Source organism: Juglans regia, chromosome 13 (assembly GCF_001411555.2).
Source record: "Juglans regia cultivar Chandler chromosome 13, Walnut 2.0, whole genome shotgun sequence".
NCBI lineage: Eukaryota > Viridiplantae > Streptophyta > Magnoliopsida > Fagales > Juglandaceae > Juglans > Juglans regia.
In genome coordinates this window covers 35,416,304-35,423,457 of record NC_049913.1, presented here as the reverse complement: position 1 = coordinate 35,423,457, position 7,154 = coordinate 35,416,304, and positions in this window count along the sequence as shown.

The following is a 7,154-nucleotide window of genomic DNA, read 5'->3' as shown; positions in this document are numbered from 1 at the left end:
GCCACCGCGGATTGCATTCTTTCAAATCCACTATTATAATAAAGCTTATTTGTTTGGTGCATCAATATTATCACACTATATATGTATTATTATAGTTTTGAAAGAAATATTGTGGTATTTATTTTTAAATACTGTACAATCATTTAAAAATAATTAAAATCTATTATTAAAAAATAATTTTTTTCATATATATTTAATATTTACTCAAAATTTTTTAAAGAAATTATATATTATTTGTACACTTTACAACTATAAATATTATTTTTTAAGTTAACATGACATATACAAGCATAAAATATACGGTGGGAGATCATTGGTGGTTGGTTTAATCCTTAAAAAAAATACCAAAATTATTGATTCACCAACAATTTTGTAAGCAAAACTACTTACTTATGTTTTAAATTAATAAACTTATCTTCAAACTATAAATAATTCGACATAATATAAATATTTTTAAAAGACTTACAAAAACATTTTTTTTTTGTTTTGTTCTTTTAAAAAAGAAGCCAAACAGTCGCTTTTTACAGCTGGACCGCTATGGCCGGAGCTTGGCAACCAAGAGGGTCCCACTGCCTCGTGTTTGAGCTGTTTAGTGTGGGTCCAATTCCACCGTCGGTTTCGAACAGTCAGATTGATGTGCGACGCTGTCGTCTATCTTGCCGGTTTCGGCGCATATCCTCACCCACACCCTCCACGTGTCTCTTAAACAAACCGACCATGTTCCTGCCACGTCGTTTTTTTAATATATTTTTGTTATTACATTTTAAACATAAATGTCAAATGATTTCTTAGAAGAGAGATACTTTTTATTTCGAAAATAGATTTCGAATTTGTGTTTTCGAATAATTTTTTTATTTTTATTTAATAATTAAGAAAATATTTTTTAATGATATTATAATATTTTTAATGATTAAAAAAATATATAAAATAAATAAAATAATATAAATTATTCAAAATTTTTATTTATAAATTATTTTCGGTGAACATAACAATGTTCTTTTCAGAATAACTCGTGTGTATGCTGTAATAGTGACGTCAATGCGTTTCGTTTCAAAGCAATAAGCCTGATTAAACATTTAAAACTAACCTCTTGAGCAACTTTTTTTTTAATGAAAGATAAAGCTATTCAACGTCTTTTTAATTATCACCATTTAATTATTATTTAATTATATATTATTTAATATCCCATCACTAATAAATGATAAAATAATGTTAATCAAGAGAATAATAAATAATATATTTTTTCTTAATTACTTTAAGAGTATTGTTATATCTAAAATAAATTATATAAAAATAATATGATTTAATTTAATCTGTTAGATATTTTTTATAATAAAAATAATTTTATAATCTGATAAGTTATATCTAACTATATCAATTTATATAATTATTTTTATGTAATAATTATAATATTTTTCTTATTTTAATGACCAAGTTAAGAAAGTCAGCTTAACGAAGGGAACGAAGATATACATAGGAAAATAATAAATGCGATTGTATTAAATGTGAAGGCGTGGCGAAGGTGGGTCAATGGGGGTGGGTTTGTTGATCAGGCCGGACTGACTCGTAAATTAAAGACCAAGGCGACATGCATGGTCATGTCATGCACGTGACCTTTCATCTTCGTCATGTTTTTGCTTTACGATGCATAAATGTATATAAAAAAAAATATATGTATATATATATTATATTTCGTGAGAGACAAATAATGGCATAATGGCCAATCCAAAGAAATCATGTGATCGGGTGTTTTTGGAGCGTGCCTACTCTAATTAACGTACGGTCTTTTACCACTGTTCGTTTGGCTGGTTTGGTTTATGCATGATCGATATATGTTCATAACTTACGTCATGTCTCTTTCCATGTTTTTGTTTGCCTTTTGTTTTAAAATAATGTTTGTTCGTAGCTAGTTAGCTACTTGTTAAAAGATGAGAAGTATCACTCTCCGAAAATGTAAGGAGAAGAATGAAAGAAAGAGATCAGAGGTCAATAGCTCTTTGTGTCCCACGAATGATCCCAATAATACTAATAATATCTTTGCCAAATTATCAGTGTCATGACAAAACTTAAAATGAAGATATTAAGAGTTCGTTTGTTTTTACAATTCTTTTTAATTCATTTCATCTAATCATTATAAATTTTTTAAATTTATACACGAAATAAAATAAACAATTCAACTTTTCAAATACTAAAACAATAATAATATTAACAAAATATATTCTAACAATATTTTATTTAATTTTTAACTTTAATTTTAACTTAACTAATCTCATTTCATCTACGAAAACAAACGATCGATACCTAATTCTCGTTCTTAACAGGTGATCACGTTTTATATATAACAAACTTTTTTTTTTTTTTTTTTTTGTAGCCTTTTACAATGATTATGATTTTTTGGTGAAAAATATTCCCAACTAAGACATGCATGTATATATATTGTTTGCATCGAGCATCTGTAATGATTCTCTTGGTTACTATTTGCATATATACGACGTTGTGTTAATCTTTGGGTTGTAGCTAGCTGCCTCATGACGTGAATGTGAATAGATTAGCATGTGTCCACATTCATCAGCCAATTGGCATGAACTTTTTCTAATCTCAAAGAGGTATGGTTTGGTCGATAACTTAGTTGTGAATAGATAAACATGACTACCTCCGTCTTTTTATTTATTTTTATTTTTTATGCCATTGATCACATAATCTTAAAGGAGTTGCCGACACCTTATCATGAATTAATTCGAATCGGGCGTGGCCAATACGAAAGACAAAGCTGAAATAAAAATTAGATGGGTTTGATGTATCCCCAACCACGTTAATTTCCAAGAAAATTGATGGGCTAGATAGCTCTTGACCATGCAAACTACTCGTGTCATCCCTTCAATACATCATGATGCATGTGTGCAGATGCTAGATCTTTCTGCGAAGACAGACGTACACTTCCCATTTAGAGTGCGGCGGCCTCATCAATATATCATTCATGAAGATCCCAATAGCTTGCTAGCTAAGCTCTTCCTCTTTGGTACTGTTTCTTTATCATGCATATCCTGCAGGTTGGTTTTTAATGATTTCCCTTAATTTTTACCAAAAAAAGGGGGCCTTATGATCTTTTCTTTTTCTTTTTCTTCTTTCAATACCAAAACAAACGTCACAAACTCAGAACCAACGTACACACCTAATTCATTCTGAAGTGCCTAAAATCGTTCCTGCCTTGATTGAACTATAGACGTTGTCTTGTAATGAATTTACAGTATCATGACTAAGACGTGATAAAACTCCACATGATCATAACTTTATATATATATATATATATATGCTTGTGCTAAAGATGAAGAGAATATTCTCAGGACACCTGCATTGCATGCTTTAATTCCGAAGAGATCGATTACAACTGATCTCTGGTTGCTCTTCCCACCAAACTTTAGGAGAATATTGAAAAATGATATTTGTAATCGTGAGTGTATAAATATCGTATAGTCGTTTTAAAAATAATAAATAAATATGAGATTTATATAAAAATAAATTAATTTTTTAATAATAAATTTTATTTTTTTTCAAAACGGTTTTATAATATTTACATATTCTATAACTATACCTGACATTACTTTTTTCAACGGACGACGCGGGCGATGATGGTAAAGGCATCTTGAGAGACCTGAGGTTCCAGAGCCAATATTTTAGTAATCAAAATATATCACTACTACTGTTCCATAAATTAAATCTAAAATGGCCTGTCGAGTACTGTCCAATATGTATAGTAGGCCAAAGATCAGTAGCTATTAAGTGCATTTAGTGGGAGATTTTGGCTCTTAATGACATAAAGTATCTTGGCAATATTTGAGGAATTAAAGTCAGCTATATTAGAGCGAGTTCTACTATATATATATAATTATTTTTATGTATTTTTTTAGATATTCTAATAATGTAATTAATTAAAATAATTATTTTATATTAAAAAAATAACGTTAACTATACATAAAATTTTTATATTAAAAAAAGATTACGTAGCTTCACCACGTGGCATGAGCCAGTCAAGATGACATTGTTATTTGCAGTTTTGTTTGTTTGTATGTTTTTTTTTTTTTTTTAATATTCCTTGAAGTCGTCGAAGAGAAGACAAAATTAACAAACAGCTCAAACTTAACGGGGAGTCACGTAGCCGCCCTATGATTATAATATCTTGTCCATAAGGAAAAGCTCAAGTGGCCATCTTTTAATTACTTTATAATTTCTAAGCACAAACAGCTGAGAAAACTTCAGTTAAAAAAAAGCTTTGAACGTCTCAAATGGGAGTTTCGGCTTGAAATGACGGAAAGCTCAAATGGGAAGAGCTTTGAAATGACGGAACATGATGCACAGAGAAAACTGGCTCGTTTGCTTCATTGTCACTGCATGCAGGCAGTCAAGTTTTGTTTGGAAGTTAGCGAGTATAAAGAGATCATTGTCAAGTCTGGCTAGTTATTTCCACGTCCAGTTTTGATGCTTCCCTGCTGGCCCACCTCGCTCTTGTTTAGGTTTAGGTTTAAATTACTTCTTTAATATTAGCTAAATACCTTAAACATAGAATATATATGATAGCCAGTGCAGGAATAATAGCAAATTTCCAAATCCCAAAGCCAGCCAGCCAGCCAGCCAGCCACAGGATATAAAACTGCATGGGACATAACTGTTTAGATGGGATTGAGCAACAGGTCGTTTCTGGAAGATGGGGGTCGTCTAGATGTGTCATTTTGAACGGTGAAGATTGATTGGACATGAGTTGCATTCATCCATGTATCTTCTGCTGTGGGGATTTGGTTTCGTTGGGTCACCCATCCATCCATCTATCGATCATTTAAAAAAAAAAAAATACAGAGAAAGAAAGAGAAAGAGTACTGGAAAGGCTTGAGAAAGGAGTCGGTGGCCGGGGGGAAGTGAAGGTATCCTTACCTAATGTCAGGGTACATGTCACTCTTCGTCATCCTGTTACCGCTAGAGAGAGAGAGAGAGAGAGAGAGTTTCATGACATCCACGTGATATGATATGAAATTATTAATATTAAGTTGCTGGGCCAAGAAATGGTGTTGTATAATACATATAAATGGGCCGGATTCCCGAATATGCATGTTGATCAGAATTTTAGAGGGCCACCAAATGTCCTTTATCTGACCTGATCCAATAATATTTCTCATCGGCCTGTTTAGGCAATGCATAATAATATTTTTCGTAATAAAATTAGATCTAACGGATGACGTGAAAGAATAAACATAATTTTTTTTTATGATCTGAATTAAACTGGAGACCTCTCATAATCTGATCAGTGCGTCTCGTCCTGTAAATAAACATCTCCTTTATTCAGATCTTTGAATACTGAAGCAAACTCTTTTACAGTCATGTTCGAGGACTTCACTGAAAGTGAAAATATAGATAGCTTTATTTTTGTAACCATTTTTATTTTATTTTAGTTGTGATGATACGAGACTCTACAATAATCACTCATTTACGAGAAAATTATACTAAGCTTTTCTAGAATAATTTCCGGGACCCTCTACTCTCTCATTTTGTAGCATGACTGATTTTTCAATATATCTATATTTATTAATAATTAGAAAAAAAAAGGAGAAAAGATAACGATTAAGGGTTGGTTTCATTGATATGGAGATTAAGGGTTGGTTTAGATTTAAAGATGAGATAAAATGATTTTAAAGATGAAAATTAAAAAAATATTTTTAGAATATTATTTTTTAATATTATTATTATTTTGAGATTTAAAAAAGTTAAAATTTTTATTATATTTTGTATGAAAATTAAGAAAAATTATAATAATGAGATGAGATGAAATACTTCTTGAATCTAAACGGAGCCGAAAAAAGTCGAGGATTGGGGATCATTTTCGAGACCTGCTATTCGTATGATCAGGGTTGAGTGGATGGTTAACACAAATCTCCTGTCTGCGTTCTTGATATCCATGATTTTATTTGGGATATATACAGAGAGAGCAAGTGGTTCAAAGAAAAGAAGCTCTGGCTGGTGTTGATTGATGATTGATCCTAACAACGGGTCTTTCGGCCACAAATCAAAATGGATACAAAGATATTAGAGCCACTGCAATCGCCCATCAATCAAAACAGAGTGGCTAAAAAAGGAGAGACTATTGCAAAACATTAGAGTTGTAAGCTGTCAAGTCTCTCGTATTCCTTTATTCCTTTTGAAAATTAGTGCAGTACATCATATTTTACAGACTTTTATAATGATAGACAATTTTTTCACAAACTTTTATAAAAAATTATATTTTAAAATGAATGTAATTTTGTAAAATAATGATACTTCTAAAAATAATTCTACAAAAATATTTATAATATAAAAGATAGTTACGGAACATTGTCATTGGTTTTATTAAATTTATATAAAAGATAGTTATGGAGTATTGATATTGGTTTTATTAAATTTATCTTTAAAATTTGATCAAAAATACATATTTTTCATAAATTCAAAACCTTCCTAACCATAATCTCACATTGAATTAATCATTGGATTAGTCAAAATAAAAATATAATATTATTTTTTAATAATAATATTTTAATTTTTTTTTCATATTTTACAATTACACCTACTATATGTTAATTAATAATTTAATTTGATACTAAAATTATTGTTTCTTAACTTAAATATATTGTGACTCAAAATTGGAAAACAATAATTTAAGTAAATAAAATAATAATTATAGAGTGTAAACAGTTAGTGTATGCTAAATCCAATGTAGTGATTTTAAACATAAATTCATTAAATTTTGAAGATGACACTCATTTGATGAGTCCAATGCCAATGCTAGAGTTGTGTGCTTGTCAATTTGTCATTTTCCTGTTTACAAGGATAAACTTCCATTCCAAATAATGGAAAAAACGAATTTGCAAATACAAAGATATATATCCAAGTGAGTGAAAAATGGGAACAGAAGAAAGCCTGGCATCGGTTTCTCTGCAGGATGATGGCCATTTTACAGACATCTGAGATTGTGAAACGCATCAAGCACTCGAATTATTTGCCAAGTTGCCATGGTTCACAAGCTCATGAATTATGTCATCACAGTACTTTCATTAACTTGCTTTTCTGATTTCACCTGATTCTTGCTTGGCATCTCTTTAAACAAAATAGAAACACTTCAAACAAAATTAGTT